Source organism: Macrobrachium rosenbergii, chromosome 41 (assembly GCF_040412425.1).
Source record: "Macrobrachium rosenbergii isolate ZJJX-2024 chromosome 41, ASM4041242v1, whole genome shotgun sequence".
In the NCBI taxonomy this organism is placed as follows: Eukaryota; Metazoa; Arthropoda; class Malacostraca; order Decapoda; family Palaemonidae; genus Macrobrachium; species Macrobrachium rosenbergii.
Genome location: NC_089781.1, coordinates 58446260 through 58464967, shown reverse-complemented (window position 1 = coordinate 58464967; position 18708 = coordinate 58446260). Strand labels below are relative to the sequence as shown.

Here is an 18708-nt window from a genome sequence, read left to right as displayed (position 1 = left end):
TAATATTACGTAAAACCAAGTCAGCTAAAGTCAGGATCAGGATAGCCAATTCAATTAAAGTCACAATTAAAGTTCCTAACTCTATCTAAATGTGCAGTAATGACTACCAAGACAGAATACTTCACCAAACAATGAGATACAACAGGAAAAGACGAATTCCAAAAATCCATAAGCTGCTGCTAACAACTGGTGTACAGCCATCAGTCAGCGGAAAGAAATTGAAGCCAATTTCCTATTTGTTCCTCTCTTTCCCTGAAAGTGTGTGGGCCGAGTCACCTAACCAAAACAAAATAGCGTGACAAGCGAATTTCAAAATTTTACATGGTGAGCGAGTGAAACTATGAAAAATTTAATTATTCTGTAAGTAACTTATATAAAAACAAGGACTTTACATTCTTGGACATAGGGGTGTGTGGCCTCCTAAAACCACAGAATAAATTTGAAACTCCTCCTCTTGAAGTTTTAAGCCTGTACAAGTGAATCCTTAGAGCTCTAACTGGACAGAACAGAGCTTCCTTTTCATTTCTTACTAAAGCAGGTAAATAGGCCATAAACAAGGGGAAAAAGAGACCAGTAACCCCTGGAGCAAAGCCCACATTAAAAGAAAGGGCTTAAAGCTCAATAATACATTTCACCATAGCAACAGTTAAAAGAGTCTTCATAATTAAGTTTTTAAGAGAAGCTTTATCCAAAGGCTCAAACTGAGTAACATAAAAAACTTGAGGGTTACTGTACACCCAAATTCCATCTTAAACAATGACAGGAAGATTTCATGCCTGTGAGTTCAAAAGATCAGAAGACCTTTTCAAATCTAAGTCATAAGCATTATTCAAGTTAGTGCGTTGCAGAAATGAAGACAACAAAGTGTGATATCCTTTAATCTCTGGAGTAGAAAGTTGCTTCATTACCTGAAATATCAGAAGAACCCAATCAGGTTGTCTATAGAGGTACAAATGCTGGATATCCCTCAGGTCAAGTGCCAAGACCACTATTGTTGATACAGTTTAACAAGGGGGGGGGGACCTCGAAAACCCCTAGCTCGTATGAGATGGCTGACAGTCTCCATGTGATCGGATGAAGAAGCATGTGGAGGTTTTGCTGTAATCTTCTCAAATAAGGATGTCCAAGATCTTTCCTGGATAGCAGAAACTGAGGAAAGCCTACTGCCAGGAGAGGTAGCTTGGGAAACCATTCCCTTTAGGAACACCAAGGAGCTACCAACATCAACCCTGAGCTCTTCACCACTTGCAACTTGTTGAGTATTTTCCTCAAAACTGTATGCTGAGGATTAGTGTAAAGGTCTTGACTCTTGATGAAAGCATATATTACCCATGTCTGATGAGCCTTGCATGGAGAGCAGTAAACTGGGAGTTCTGCAGATGAAGAGACCACTCTTACAGAAGAATTTGCTTTTCCTGCTAAGTTGGTCTGCAATAACATTGTTTCTCCCTGGGATGAATTATGGTGGAAGAATAATGTTCCTGGATTCTGTCCAAAGGAGAAGTTTCCTGTGCTAACCTAAACATATTATGTATCTTTGCCTCCTTATGAGAAAAGAGGTTGAATTGCTGGCGTAAGTGTGATCGTCTTGTCTCTAACTAAAAGTTCTGCTTGCATGAGACCCTTCCAAACTGCTAAAAATTCTAATCTGTTCATATGCACCTTCATGTTTGCTATAGTCCAACTCCCTGACATCTCAATGCTCCTCTAAATGGCTGCCCAACCTGGGCCCAATGCATCTCAGGACACTGTGAGGTCTAGGCTCTTGAGGTCTAGAGGTAGACCCATCCGCAGTCTTGACCAATACTCACCAATGAAGAGAACCAAAAGAGATCTGAAGGAACTACAGACGCTCTACTTACAAACTGTCAGTGATACAAACAACTGTGATCGTAAATTAAATTTGTTCAGATCGCTCTGTCTGCCACTCGTGAGTTCAAATTTTGTATTGTGTGCCTCTGCTTAGTTACAATTGTTGCCTTTACCCATGCCAAACAGCACCATAGCTGATGCCAATATGCCGTCCCAGACTCCTGAGCCTACACAAGTGGTAAGACGTCATCTCTTGTGCTCTCATTAATTCTTGTGATTTTTGGCTAAAGGCACGCATAAAGCAAGTGGAGATAGTGGCAGTGGTAAAGAGTGGCAACCTATCTCAATGGAAACAAAAAGTGGCAATTATAAAGAAATTAGAAAGTGGTAAAAAAATGGTTGAGGTAGTACGCCATTATAATACGAATCAATAGGCTATTGACACAATCTTTAAAAACAAAGATTGAATAATTGAACATGTAAAAAGTGCTGTGCTAATGCAATCGTCAACAATTATAAGTAAGAGAAGGCGGAGGGTGGTAGAAGACATGGAAAAACTTGTGGGTATCTGGATGGAACACCAGACAAAGGTGTGTACTGCTTAGCCTCATGCTGATTACAGAAAAGGCTAAAAGCCTTTTCAATAACTTGAAGGTTAAGGCTGGTGAAAGCTCTGCAGATGAAACATTTGCTGCTAGTCATGGATGGTTTCATCGCTTCAAAAAAAGAGCTAACATGCATCATGCGTCTGTTACTGGTGAGGCTGCAAGTGCTGACAAAGCAACAGCCAAAAAATTTTCCGAGATGCTCAAAAAAATAATTGATAACAAAGGTTATACTCAACAAATTTTTAATTTTGACGAGATAGACCTTTTATTAAAAAAAAAAAAGCCAGGAAAAAATGTTCATCAGCCATGAAGAGATGATGCCAGAATTTAATGTGGCGAAGGCTAGGCTGACTTTACTGCTGGGTGGCAATGCATCAGAAGAATTCAGGCTAAAACCTCTCCTCCTGTATTGTGCTACAAATCCATACACACTCCAAAATATCACAAAAAATTCTCTACCCATAATCTGGATGTCCAATTACAAAGCCTGGGTGACTCTTGCTGTATCTGAAGACTGTTTTTTTCATCACTTTGTTCCCGAAGTCAAGCTGTACTGCCACGAGAATAGGATTCCTTTCAAGATTCTCTTAATATTGGATAATGACCCTGGTCACCCACCGCACTTTGATGATTTCCATCTGGATGTTAAAATTGTTTATTTACCCTTCAACACAACTTCACTTATTCAGCTGGTGGATCAAGGCATAACCACAAATTTCAAGAAATATTACACTCGCCGTACATACAGGCAAACATGGAAGGAAGTAAATGACCCAGGTGTGACCTTACGGAACTTCTGGAAGGGTTAAAACATTTACAATTGTATAAAGAATATTGATGCAGCATGGTGTGAGGTGAGTGGCAAACATGAATGGAGCATGGAAGGCTATATGCCTAAAGTTTGTCAAAAATTTCAAAGGATTTAATCAAGGAGAGGAGGCAAAGGGAATTGTTAACAGTCAAAGGGAATTGTTAACAGCCTCATTGACATAAGTGAAAAATACAGCTTGACTTAGGGGAAGAGGACTTTGAAGAGCTGTTTGAGTCTCATTCAGAGGAGTTGACAAATGAGGATTTAATACCATGAAAAAGAATTTAAGAACATGAAAAAGAACAACTTCTTCCTTTAAAGAAGTTTGAAACAAAATTGATGGCTGGGGGGCTTTCTCTTATAGAAAAAGCTTAACTATTTTTGAGAATCAGGATCCAAATGTTGAGAGATTCTCAAAAGTAGCAACACCCATCAACGATGCTATGCACTGTTATCATATCATGTACTGTAAATTGAAAAGAAAAGAAAAACAATGCAAACTTTCTTAGACAAACTCTTCAAACCAGTGCCTTCAAACTCAACAGCCTCCCCACCTCCATTGATTGCTTCCTCCCCAGATGAAGAAGAAAGTGATAGTGAAGAAATCTCTGCCAAAGAAAGTAATGTTGAAGAAATCTTCCCGAACACGACATTGACCTTGATGACCTGCCTCTCCTCCTCTCATCCATCATGTCAAGCCTCTGACACCAGTTTCAAAGGTAAGAAAAACAACTGTACTTTACTGTATTATTAGAAAAACAACTTCACTTTACTGTATTATTAGAAAAACAACTGTACTTTACTGGATTATTATCACAATTTACTTATTTAGGTTTTATGTATCATTTGCATTAGTAAAGTGCTCTATACACTGTACTATTATCATCACAATTTACTTTAGATTTTATACATCATTCATATCAGTGAAGTGCTCTATAAATGGTAACTATTATATTATCATCACAATTTACTTATTAGGTTTTATGTATCATTTGTATTAATAAGTACTCTATAAAACACAGTACAGTATTAGTACTGTTTTACGATGGAAAACATATATAGTACTGTATGTACTGACTTTGCATATATCAAATTGTACTTACGAACAAATCATGATACGAACAGCCATTTCGAATATAACTAGTTCATAAGTAGAGGAGTGTCTGTATTACTGGAGTCAGGTCAAGATGATGAGACCTGTCCGAAGAATTCTTAAGGTAACATTGATCTGGTCTCATTCTTAGACAGGTCATGTTGACAAACTTCTCTAAAGAGGCCAAGTGACCTAAACGAGACAGCCATCTCTTGGATGGAGGCTTTTATGAGGGTAAAAATTCTCTCAGCAGTGACAGAAAATTGTCAACCAATCAATCTGTTGTAAAAGCATAGATTTGTCAACACTGATCAGAATGCTCATCACCTTGGCAAGACACACAAGACTAATCTTCACCCTCAAAATCACCTGAAATAAGTTTATAAGAACTAACTAGTCACTAGCCATCCAACTATATGAGAATTTGAATTCCTAACAGATGATTCCATCCCACTATTAGCACAAAACACCTTAGGCACCATGTTCAGACCAAAACACAGAGCATTGAATTTGAAGACTTTCTCCTTCAAGACATGGGTTGGAACATGAAAGTTCGCATCCTGCATATTGATAGAAATCATTCAGTTATCCTTCTGGATTGCCACCAGGACTAAACTGGGTGATACCATTAAAAATGAAGTCAGACAAACAAAGTGGAGATTGGAAATATCCAAGAGTAGTCTCCAGCCCCCCTAGTCCATGAAAACAATAATAGGTGATTGAAAAGCCACGGTGACTTGTCTAAAATTGGTTTGCTCATCTCTTTGTGAAATAACTGTCTGATATCCTCATGTGAAACTCAGAACTTTGCTGCATGACAGGTACATAGGCTAGGATATTGGAACACTGACAGGGGTGGAAGTCCAACAAAAGGTATGACATATCCCTCCCTGAGAACCTTCACTACCTAAGATTTTTGCCTAAAACCATACCAGATATTCCAAAAACTGTTGACAATGTCCTTTTGGATCTTTGCCTCTGCAATTCTTTCCCTTAGAACATGAGCCTCAATCACCTTAAATGGGCTTTCTGGAAGAAGTCAAGACTGTTTGGGTCGACATTCCCCATGGAACTTTGGTGCAGGACTGGCTGCAGGAGCAGGCACAGGATACTTGAAGGAATACTACAAAGACAGCGTTACAAATTCTCTACTTTCCTGATTCAAAACATCTCCAGCAATGGTTCTGGGTTAATGGAGATGATAATGAGAAGTGTCCAAAATGGCTACTGACTCTTAATCTGGAGCTACTTTATGGAATAAGATGAACACAACTCTTCTTTTTTCTTGAAAAATTAGTTGGTAAACAAGAGACATTTTCCCCAGTGTTAGAAATAGCTCTAACAAGGCAGGGTAAATACTCCACTATTTCATAAAGAATCGTAGCCCCTTAAGGACTAACATAATATTTCACTTGGCGCAGTAGAATTCCACAAAAGACAGCGCTTGAATAGACTTCATAAGCACTTACACCTCTGAACAGGGGAAAGACAAAGTTCTGGCAACGCACATGTGTCATAACATGCAGCTCTACACAGCTTCATGAAACTGGAAAAGAAAAGCAGTCACACACCGACAACCTGCTTTAATGGATATTACTAAAAATCAGCATAAAATGTGCCTTAACAGAGTCAGATAACTTCAACTTCTTACAAATAGACTGCCGATCAACAAGTTCATTCTCGGTAAAAAGGTGAGGGGTAAAGTGAAGCAGTGCAATCCAACAAGTCTTTAGGAGTTAAAATCTGTCAAGCCCAAAGATCTCTCAAGTGCACACAACTTGGAACAATCTTTTTACAATTGTTTTTTGATGAAGTATATATATAATCTTATCTCATTTACTCTGTTACTTTTTAATAAAATAAAAATGACATTTTTATGATAAAATAAAGTTTTATATACTCGTATACTTACCCAGTAATTACTTAGCTAAGAGTTTCTACTCGATGGCAGCTAAAATTTTCAAAATTCGCGGTAGCGATACTCTTTTGTTTATGTAGATGACTAGCACCTCCCACTTTCGGGGTAAGAGAGGAACAACTCAACCAAGAGCTCAATCTGTTTATGCCCAAAAAGTCCGTGCAAGGGGAGGAGGGTGGGCTCTGTCCGTAATTACTGGGTAAGTATATACAGAACTCTATCATAAAACTCTCATTTTGATATAAGTAACATAACCAGTAATTACTTAGCTGAATCTGTAAAGTCCCCGCTCAACAGGTTCTCTATGATGAACATCCCGTTTTCTGCGGTGCCTTCGCAGCCGACCTGAGGTCGCACGTACACAATCTTCTTATCATTATTGTGATTTGTATATTTATTAACTGTTCATTTGACCTTGTACCACATATATGTGTCAAGAGTATTTTTGTGTCCAACCAGCTATTGTTAATCATCATGTTTTCTATATGTACCTGTCCTGTTTTGTGTAGAGAAATAGTTTGACCTCAGGTCACTTGTAAAATTTTGTACTCGCGGTCTCTGAGTATATGCAGACGTCTGCACGCCGCTTTATAAGCGGGTTGCTTCATCAATAAACCAGCAGTGCTTGTCTTCCTGCTCATTATTTCGCACCTCTCTCACAAATCCATATTGACAGGCAGTGGGATTCATGGACATAATATACTCCAAAAGGATAATGAATTTGAGAACAGAATAAAAAAGGTCTAGCACTGATACAATGCTTGTTGTTCCTTACCTGGTGAGAGAGCTGCTGCAGGTAGATACTGCCTCTGGTTGGCACTCATCTCAACCTTGTAGAGGCATGGCGGTACAACCAGGATTGTCTCTACTAAAGTGGATACTTTGCAGCAAAGGAGTAGTCTGACTGCTTTTGTGACGAAGCACACTTCCGATCACCAACAAAGCAAACAATATTTGTCCCTGCCCAGGGCACAGTATCATAAACATAATAACCAGAAAAAACATTGTCACCTACACCACTCAATTAAAAAACATATATCCACCACCCAACACTAAAAAACTGGTGGGCACTCCTGGTATATAGTAGCCCCCCAACAAGCCCCCTTAGGACTCAACACCCTTAGTCAAAGCGAAGAGACAAAACAAAGGAAGGAATACTCTGATCTTCTCTGTCCTCTGAATATAGTACCTAAGGGCTCTTACAGGGCAAAGGCCAGGGTTATGGTGGATTCTCATTCTTCGCAAGAACACTCAAGAGGAGGGAACACACTGCATCCCCTTAGGAAAAACAGATCCTTTTATCCAACGTGGAGATCTTAACAACCCTTTTAGCTGTAGCTAGGGCCACCAGAAACAAAGTCTTTTAAGGAAGGTCCCTCAGTGAGAAAGAACGCATGGGCTCGAAATGGGGACTCATAAGCCATTTGAGGACTACATCCAGGTTCTAAGGACAAGTCTTTTCTCTCTTACTCTTGGTCATGTCAAATGACTTAAATCAGGTCAGAGAGGTCCTGGTTTGCTGATATGTCTAAACCTCTATGCCTAAAAATGGAGCTGAGCGTAGAACTATACCCTCCTATAGTTGAAGAGGAGAGGCCTCTGGAAGATCTTTAGCATAGCAGAAAGTCTGCTACTTGTGCTAAAGTGGTCTAAGAAGACAAGATGTTGCATCTTTTACACTAGAGTCTAAAGACTGGCCACTAAGCCTGGTTGACTCAAACAGTAGGAAAGCTTCCATTGTGTTCTAACATCATCTGTTGCCAAAGCTAGCATGTCTGGAAATGGAGACAGAAAAGAGGAAGACAACTTCTGCCACAACTCTAGAAAAGCCCTTCACTTGTATAAGTCTGCTGATAGTCTAAATCCTGTCAGGGCCAAATCAGGCTAAGCCCTGATGGAACCTCCTGAAGTGGGGTGTCTAAGCAGACTTTGGAAACAAAGGCAGGAGTCTTGAGAAGCCCACAAGGTAACTGATCAGCTCCAGGAACCACCATTTCTGCGGCCAAAACAGCGCTACTAGCGTCATCCAAACAGAGGAAAAGCATACAGATCCAGGTTGGACCTGTTCTGCAACATTGCATCTGTTGCCAAAGCTAGCATGTCTGGAAATGGAGAGCAGAAAAGAGGAAGACAATGGTTTCTGGATGTTGCAATCACCCCACAATTTCCAAAGGTCGGAACAAACCCGACGGTCCAGAGTCCATTCTGTGGGGAGGATTTTTTTTGTGGTGACTTAGCTTGTCTGCTATCACGTTGCATTTCCATTGAAAGAATCATGTTATCAACTAGGTTTGATTTTGGTCTGCCCAAAGAAGCAGATCCTTAGCTGTCTCGCACTGGGAGAAGAAGTGGCATACAAGGAGGCCGCCCCTAGTGAACCATCCCTGATGGCATTATCGGAGCAAGAAAGCACACTGCATCCATCTGCTGCAACATCATCAGGGAGATTGGGAAAATCTCGAATTTTCTTAGCTAACACTCCTATGGAACAGTCCAAGAAGCTTAGAACTTCAAGAACCTTGAAAAGGTTCTTAGGCAAACGGTCTATTTCTAAGGCCGTAAAAATCTTCGCAGACGTGAAGGCAGACCTCCGGGCCAAGTCACTAAGACTAGAGAGGTCCCCATAGGAGGAGGCAGCCACTCCTAAGGAAGGAGCTTCTCCAGTTGTGTTTGACCGATATCTTCTAGAAAATAAACGAGAGGGTGGAATACTGAATGAAGCCTTGCCTTGATGCTTCTTCTCTGACAGCCAGTTGTCTACTTCATACAAGGCCTTCTTAGAAGAAGACAAAGAGAACCATCTTAAGTAGTCTGTTTGAACTGGCTGGCTGATCACTCATCATAAAAGAGGAGACCGGAGAAGCAGGAGCCGCTGGGATGAAAAAATCTGGAAAATTCTCTAGCAAATACCTAAGCAAAGAAGCATAGGCCAATATTACTTCTTCCTAGCCCATCTCCTCTACCTCCAAAGAAAGAGAGGAAAGCAAAGGATCTGCAGGAGCCACTACTGACGAAGACAAAGCCTTCAGGAGCAGTCCCAAAATGTTGTTTCATTGCCTCTGGAGAGGAGCCAACGAGGGATCTAGTTCCTTAGCTGAAGGTGGGCCTGCACCAAGAGACAGGCCAGAAGGAGCCAAACTAGCCAAAATCAGTGCCGAGTGCTTGGAGGAAGACGCCAACACAACAGGAACTGGTGCCTGGTGATCCAATGCAACTGGAAGTTCAACCGAAGGGCACTTGGGCACCAAAGGGTTGTCAATGATTGTCTTGAGTCTCAGAAAAAGGGTTGTCAATGATTGTTTTGAGTCTCAGAAACACAACATTGTTTAGGAGCCACTGGGCACTTGGCTATACTGGGCGCTCTGCTACTATTGGGCGCTCCGTCACTACTGGGTGCTCTAATGCTCCTGGGCACTCAGCCACTAATGGGTGCTCGGCGACAAATGGGCGCTCACTCACCAAAGAGCATCCTACAGAAGAGCGCAGGCGCTCCCAAGAAGAGTTATGTTTAGATGAGTAAGAGGCATGCTTAAAAGTCACAGACGATAGTCCAGCCACTGCTGACTGGTGCTCCGCCTGAGAAAAGCACCGGAGACTGTCCCAAGTGCTGCATGACAGCTGTGGGGTACAGGAAGGCTCTCTATATCTTTTGCTGGGTAGTGGAGGGGACTGATCCCTGAACGTCGAACACCTCTTCAGAGGGCGCGGCTCGTCCAAGAAACGTCACTGGTGCCCCTTACTCGGACTTAAGTCTCCGGAGCTCAAGGAAAGATGATGAACACCTAAGACGCCTTTCCAGTGGCTGTCTTTTGTCGCAACCTGGGATGCAACAGGTGCAACTGAGGGGGTGATTACCAGTGGGCAGGCCCCACCGACCTCACCTGGACCTCCAGTTGCCTCCTCCCAGGGTTGGGGGAATAGGCTATGGCAGTGACCTTCGCCTAGGGGAGTTGGTAGGACGAGCAGCGACCTCCTCCACTATCACTTCACTTGCACTTGCACCTTTCTCACTAAACTTGTCTATGAAAAAACACACAGATTCCCCAGTTTGGGTCACTGAACTAACAAGTATACCAAACTTTTGGTCAAACCTTTCCTCGAGGCTGGCGAAGCGGTCCGGATCAGAAGTGCAGGAGCCGGGAGACAGAGTAGGCGGAATTAGAGGAGGGCTGGAAATGGGAGAAATTAATTTCGCAGGAGAAGCGACAACAGGCACATCAACATTACTAGACGAAGGATCAGTACCCTGGCTAGCTAAAGATTTTACTTCTGCTCTAGAAGCCACTTTCCTCTCTAATTTAGAAAGGTGAGAAGCTAATGTCTTCCATTTTTTCTCATCCCACCCTTTACACTCCTTGCACGTCAAATCAACAGAACATACCTGTCCCCTACATGCACACACAAGGTATGCGAGTCATAGCTAGTAATTAGGCCATATTATTTTCGGCTGTGAACCTGTTAAGCCGTCAAAACTTTAGGCCATATGAAGCTTAGGCCATAAGACACCGTGGAAGTTCCTTGGGATGACGTGTTTAATACTATCCCCTCAGGGATCAAAGTATTATAGACACCCATTTTGGCCGTTTGCCAGTTTGGATGTTACGGCCTAAATGACTTACAGCTGAAACGACTAGGACCCCTCTACATTAGGGGCTTGTACAGTCTTTTTTTTTTATTTTGCATAATAGTTAAGGTATCCAAAGGAAATAAAGTGAGTAACTTTTAGTAAAATAAAGAGATTCACATCTCCTAATGAATTTTCCAAAATTGTGCTCAATCCTAGATTTTATGATCCAATATACTCTGCTGCCTTACATGTAAAAACTGCTGAAGGTGAATGTTCTAACTTTATCAATAGTAACATAAAAAAAAAACAGCTGTTTATCCATCTGAAAGTAACCTCTTCAACTAATAAAAGATTCTCTGCAACAAAACAAATTCAGGAACAAAGATAGGTAATATAGATAAATTTTTTTCCTTAATACTAGTCCATTCGCATTAACTTAAAAAAATGAAGACTTTTAATATCTCGGTAATGGTAAATTTGTGATGGAACAAAAATCTACGATATCGAATGTAGCGTGTGCAATGACAAGAGGAGGGCAGGAGTTGCAGCTTTACCAGTTATATATAACGTGAAATGCAAGTTTAGTTTAGGGTTAATTTCTGTATTTTCAATTTTATGATCTATGGTGATCTAAGATAGGATAATAGGAAACAAAGCCCTCTGTTCAGATAGGGCCCAGTACCTTAGGTTAGGTTAGGATAGGTAAATCTAGTCTGCGTCCCTTAATTTACTCTATGATTTGGTCAGGTTAGCTGTGGTGTGTCCCACAGGTCAGGTAGGACTGGCTCCCCCAGATTAGGTGAGCTTGGGTTCCTGTTGCTGGTTTTGCAACATTTTGTTTTTATAACGTATCTTGTGGTTTATACTGATAATAGGCATAACCAATGTGTTTATCCACTTAGCCTAGTTACCCTGCAGTTTACGTATTTTACACTAGGCTATCCTTGTTTATGTAATTCTGTTAGTTTCATCCCCCCCCCGCCTCAAAACCCTGGTTTCCCACTATGGTTACCTTACAATGGTTATATATATGCCACAGGAGGAAATAAATATGAGCAGTTTATGCCAACACTAAAGCTCAAAAATGCACAAAAGAAAAATGGTAAAAAATGCAGGTAAATTTTTACAATAGTTCCAACTCCATTTTTCTAAAGTAATTATGTATTTTCATGTGTGTTTTAATGTGTTCTGAATGGTTATGATAGTATTACATTGTGGAAATGAGTTGTTTTTGAGTTACTAGCCTATACAACCCTACTACATCCAACAAGGTTAGGGACCCTTTGGGAATGGGGGGTTTTGGGTGGGGTAAATCACCATGGACACAAAACAGCATTTGAATTAATGAATAAAATGAGGTAAATCATAGCATGCCTAACAAGCCATAGTCAGGCAACGTAGGCTAGCGTAATGTAGCCTAACATCCCTTAACTGTAAGAGGGTGGAGGAACGGCGCTTCGCGCCTTATCCGCATTTATAAGGATTCTTGGCAGGCACATATATACTGGCAAGAGGTAATGTTGCGCTGCACGTGCTAGCCACAGGGGTTACAGAGGGTAAATCATGTTACAATATTATTTTAAAAACAATTATAAATTTACGTTATTTGGATGGACACAAACGTTTTGATGGGTTATATCCAGAACAAGATGGTTGTGGCTCATCTACAGTATCATCGTCATCGTCATCAGAAAATGATTCCCTAGGTGGTGATGGTGGCTGAATGTCACTTAAAGGTGGATATAATTTAGCAGCTTCAAGTAAAAATTGGTGTAAAACTGAACTGTACTGCTGCAGGCAACACTCCATGTTGTCTTTAAAAATCAATGCATCGTGTTTCATTTTCAAAGAAATCGTGAATTAAGCGAAAATAATCAAAGTTACAAGATGAACAGAAACTGGACATAACCTCACTCTATGCCAGACTTCAACCAAATGACAAGCGAAAATGTCTGACATCTGTAAGATTTTCACCAGGTCACATGACTCATAGACAACATGTAACTACCCACAATGTAATTTTAAGGGGGAAAAAATTCGCATCAGAACACACTGCAGTTCTAAACAAAAACAAATTCGCATCAGAGCACAAATTGTGTCCGTGTTAAAGTAAACAAAACACTTAGAAATTTTTCGAGGATGGGGATTATATAAACATTCATATCTCGAATATGGTGAATTTCCCCAAAAAGTGTTCAGAGACAAAGTTTAATTATTTTTTATGCAAAATGCATCTATAATACTATAATTATTATAGAATGCACTGGAATGATTGTAAAATAATACCAAAATGCATAAATAAAGTTTTGTTAGGTTGTATCCGTGTACTTCTTACTGCCCCATTTTCATGGTTTTCATCTTTTTTCATCAATCTTTTTATGATTCTTACTGATTATACACAAGAACCATTATATTTCCCATTTGTTGGTTAAATTTACATTTTTTTACATGGAATATAGAATGGAATATAGAATTTAGGCCAGAGGCCAAGCACTGGGATCTATGAAGTCATTCAGCACTGTAAGGGAGCTGAGGGTAGAAGGTCTTGAAAGGTGTAACAGGAGGAAATCCTCTCAGTTCCACTATGATATAAGAAGGTGGATAGTAAGACGGAAGAAAGATAATATGAAGAGAGGTACAGTAAAAGGAATGAAAGGGGTTGCAGCTAGGGGCCGAAGGCAAGCTACAAAGAACCTTGGTAGGTCTAAGCCGGCTGTCCGCGGCGAGCTAGGCTACGGCAGTTGACGTTTTTCTATAGAACTTTACCGGCTGAACAAGAATTTAAAGTAATATTTTGTCGCTCGGCTGTAATTAAGCTGTAAATTATCTTAGAACTGGTTTGGTAAAACCCTTTCGAGAATAGCTAACAGTAAGGGGGACCCATTGGGAATTCAGAGTTTTTGGTGGGGTAAATAACTTGGGAAAAGGTTTGGGTACCTTATTGTTGTATTTCCTGTTATATATGTCATTTGGAACACGAAAAACAAACGTAAAAAGAAAGGTGAATAAATGGATAGTGGGAGCCATTCCAAAGGCACTTTTCATTCATTACTAGTACTACTGATTCTAAGCCTTAATTTTCACCAATCAGCAGCTGCCGGTTTTCTGCACTTAGCACTCCAGCCAGGCTGGCAATTGACATTTTCCTGAGTTATTTTACTTGCTGAACAAGAATTTAAAGTAATTACCCCTTGCCAGAACATACATTTTTGCATAAATCTTTAAGAATGCAGATAAGGCGCGCAGCCGTTTCTGCCACAGCGACCTTTAGAGGCCACCCAAGTTCATATATGTCATTTGGAACACGAAAAACAAACGTAAAAAAAGAAAGGTGAATAAATGGATAGTGGGAGCCATTCCAAAGGCACTTTTCATTCATTACTAGTACTACTGATTCTAAGCCTTATCACACATTGCCGGTTTTCTGCACTTAGCAAACTGCGAGAGGCTGGCAATTGACATTTTCCTGAGTTATTTTACTTGCTGAACAAGAATTTAAAGTAATTACCCCTTGCCAGAACATACAAGCTTGCATAAATCTTTAAGAATGCAGATAAGGCGCGCAGCGCCGTTCTGCCACAGCGACCTTTAGAGGCCACCCAAGTTCCTGTTATATATGTCATTTGGAACACGAAAAACAAACGTAAAAAGAAAGGTGAATAAATGGATAGTGGGAGCCATTCCAAAGGCACTTTTCATTCATTACTAGTACTACTGATTCTAAGCCTTATCACACATGCTTTCGATTCACCAATCAGCAGCTGCCGGTTTTCTGCACTTAGCAAGGGCTGCGATTTGCTGGCAATTGACATTTTCTGAGTTATTTTACTTGAGAACAAAATTTAAAGTAATTACCCCTTGCCAGAACATACAAGCTTGCATAAATCTTTAAGAATGCAGATAAGGCGCGCCCTGCCAAGAAGGCCAAAGTTCCTAATATATGTCATTTAAACACGAAAAACAAACGTAAAAAGAAAGGTGAATAAATGGATAGTGGGAGCCATTCCAAAGGCACTTTTCATTCATTACTAGTACTACTGATTCTAAGCCTTATCACACATGCTTTCGATTCACCAATCAGCAGCTGCCGGTTTTCTGCACTTAGCAAGGGCTGCGAGAGGCTGGCAATTGACATTTTCCTGAGTTATTTTACTTGCTGAACAAGAATTTAAAGTAATTACCCCTTGCCAGAACATACAAGCTTGCATAAATCTTTAAGAATGCAGATAAGGCGCAGCGCCTAGTTCTGCCAACAAGAGGCCACCCAAGTTCCTGTTATATGTTATTTGGAACACGAAAAACAAACGTAAAAAGAAAGGTGAATAAATGGATAGTGGGAGCCATTCCAAAGAACATTACTAGTACTAATTCTAAGCCTTATCACACATGCTTTCGAAAATCAGCAGCTGCCGGTTTTCTGCACTTAGCAAGGGCTGCGAGAGGCTGGCAATTGACATTTTCCTGAGTTATTTTACTTGCTGAACAAGAATTTAAAGTAATTACCCCTTGCCAGAACATACAAGCTTGCATAAATCTTTAGAATGCAGATAGAGACCTTTAGAGGCCACCCAAGTTGAAAGCGGAAATGGTAATGTTTTGTTTCCCGTTTATGAAAGCTTCGATTAGTGTGCATTAGAGCTAGACTATGGCAACTGAGGTTTTTCTATGTTATTGTACTTGCTATACAAGAGTTTATGGTAATATTTTGCCGGTCGGCTGCTGCTAAACTGTAATTTACCCCTAACTGTGTGTGACCCACTGGTACAGATGTGCAGTTTTCAAGAGTCAATTACATTTTAGTTCCAGCCGACCGACAAAATGTTATTTTAAATTATTGTTCAGCAGGTAAAATAACATAGGAAAACGTCAATTGCCATAGGCTAGTTCACCGCAGACAGCCGGCTTAGAATTACCAGAACCTTTAGTAATGCCTACAGTGCAAACCGTGCGGTGCACTGACGGAACTATCCCCTATGGGAACCTGTTTTTTTTTTCTAGGCTAGGCCTATGCTGACCATTCACTTTGGCGCAATTCTCTTGCTCTTGGATTTAATCCACCCAAAGTCCCTGCTTTCTAGCAGTCGTCCTCTACAATTGTAAGAGACGAGGGCATGGAAAACACAAACAACAGTGGTTTGTGCCTAACACTGATTGTTAAAAAAAAACGCCTAAAACAAAGAAAAGCTGCCTAAAAACGTTTCGGCTTTTATGTCTGGTTTCAAGCAAATTTACCATACATAAAACCTGTCACATTCCTTAACTGGATTTCGTAATACTACTGTTCTCTCATGTGGTAACACATGAATGAAAACCATGGAACAAAACTTTATCAGCACTTACATCTAAGCAGTCAACCGACACTCACAGCGGACTCTGGTGCCATTTGAGTATCCAATGGAAGGATAAACATTTAACAGTAAGTCTGGAAACTCCGGTCTGTTGTAGACTGCAACTAAGTATCTGTGTCTTGTATATCTATACCAGCAAAGTAATACTCCCTTTATCGGTTATTACTATGTTCCTGTTTTCCGTATTTCACTCAAATCAGATTATAAGAATATAATTTCCGATAGATTACGTTAAAAAATAAGATATAGGCATGTTATTACTGTTTCCCTGTGAAAACATGCACTTTAATGGATGGAACTGGTTTGCCGTTTGCGCGATTTGTCCAAAAACACCACGCCAGAAAAAAAACGCAATGGTTGTAAAACTGTCTGCTTTTAGTTGTTGACCTGTTTTATTCATAGGGTAGTTTGCATTTTTCCAAAAAGAAAAATTTAAACTTAGTTTTTATATCTGTGATTTTTAGCTATTTTATCTTAAGTTTCCGGTGTGTTGTTAAAATGTTTATTTGTAAAAGTAAGATTACTGAAAATTTTAAAATAATGAAGTGTACATTTGCAGGAAACAATATGCTTTTCACGAGAAACGTAAAAATCTTTAGTTCGACAACTTAGACTTCATCAACGTAGCTTTCTGCCATAGTCCTAAGGTCAATTACCACTCTGTTTGCTTAACTCTGAAACTAACTGTAATAACCAGTGGCCGCGTCTGACTAAAAGAAAATTATCTCTCTCAGTGTGATGTATATATCATTTGATGTGATGTACAGTATGTATCAACAAAGAAAAAAACTGATTAATTTCTAGACATTTTGTGAAAACCTGGAATTAAGGCATTTATTATTATTAATTTATTGTGCCTCTTTCGAATGACCTATCAGGGGCGTTTCTAGGGGGCCCTCCAAATCAGCGATAGGAAATGCATTAAATTCAGGAAATTTTGTAGAAACTGTAGCTTATTGCAGAATCTAATCCTTCTCTAAGGAAAAAGTTACATAGACGATATGGCCATTACACTAGTCCTCAGTATCAGAATGACTTAACATCAGTTATTGGAACTCATATCAAACTCACAATATGCACGGAAGCACAATCAGCTTGTAAGAGCCCGTCGCCCCAACGCCGTCTCTTCCAAACGCATGTGTGTTCGTGAGTTCGTCAATCGTCATCCATCGGAGTGGACAAGACAAAACAAGAGCATCTCGTTTTCTTGCTCTGACGGAACGCGACTTCAGCCATACAATATTTCCGTCTGTTTCTCCCTAACCATTGTTGTCTTGATGTATGTACAGTCACCACTACTTGCATTGCCATGCAACCATTCTAATCACGTACTCATAATGTTCCAACGAATCTTCTGTATCAAACTGTGTGTATGTTTCTGTTTGTGAAGACGCCAAACGTCTTGCCATTTCACATATATTATGCTACTGTATTGTATTCATTAATCTGTCTCGAATCTCATGCAATTGGCCATATGTAGAATTTCCTGGCCCTTCCATTGATGTATGTTTTAACACTGTACGTTTATTATGTCTATCAATATCGCCATCTGTTTGTCTGCCGACAAACACAGATGTCTGAATCTTTTACCTCTGTTTTCACCTCTGTGTGTAGATGCTACTTTACCGCTCGCACACGTCGATAACATCTTCGAAGATTCTGTATATTCATTACGGGCTGCTCGAGGAGCAAGAGCCCGTGCTGGCACAAGGCCAGCTAAATCTAAAACAACAACAACTGTATATTCATCTCAGTAAGGAACTACCAATAAACAAGTTAACACCCAGCCAGTATGTCACTCAATCGACTGTCCTTACAAGCTCAATTTTTTTCTGTTATGGTTAATGAGACAAAAGACTTGCCAAAAAAAGAACAGTTGGCTATTTTTGTTAGGTACTTTAGTGAGGGAGTTGTGAAGGAATGTGTCATTGGTACATATCACATGGAAGAGGTTGATGCAGCCAGTTTAGCTGATTTTATATATAAGGAGATAGAACAATCGGGTTTAATTTGGTCAAACTGTGTGGCACAGTGCTATGATGGGGCAAGTGTCATAAGTAAATGCTTTAGTGGCGTTCAGGCACGACTACTAGATAAAATTCCCCAAGCAGTGTACTGTACATACATTGCCATGCCCACAGGCTTAATTTAGTACTGGGTGACTGTGTAAAGAATATCAGTGGTTTCTCTTCATTCTTTTCAGTTATTAACACACTGTACACATTTATAACTAACAGTAATACAAGGTACCAACTTTTCATAGAAGCACAGAAAACAACAGACCTGCAAGTTTTGACATTAGAAAGACCTGCTATAACAAGATGGTCATACTATTATCGGTCAGTTGCAAAGGTTAATCTTCGTTATGGAAGTTTGTTAGCAGTGCTTCACAAAGTTGAAGAGAGCTCTGATGCAGAAGCTGCAGCTGAAGCAAGTGGACTCTACAAACAGTTGCTGTCTTTCAAGTTTGTAGTAAATCTTCATGTTGCAGAACAAGTCTTGAAAGTTACCAACAGCTTGTCAGACCAGCTACAAGCAAAGGAATTATTGC

General features: G+C 40.1%; 1 protein-coding gene across 5 annotated transcripts in view; it reads right to left on the bottom strand.

Moving 5' to 3' along the window:
- LOC136826871 (SET and MYND domain-containing protein 4-like) overlaps positions 1 to 16512 on the bottom strand; it is a 111498-nt gene extending 94986 nt beyond the window's left edge. For 2 of the 5 annotated variants that reach the window (XR_010849724.1, XM_067084389.1), the window contains exon 1: positions 16150 to 16457. The gene's annotated coding sequence lies outside the window, so the exon portion shown is untranslated. Of the gene's footprint in view, positions 1 to 16149 lie in introns of all 5 variants that reach the window. The other 3 variants (XM_067084388.1, XM_067084387.1, XM_067084386.1) reach the window with 3 other exon arrangements.
- Between the last annotated feature and the right edge of the window lie 2196 nt (positions 16513 to 18708).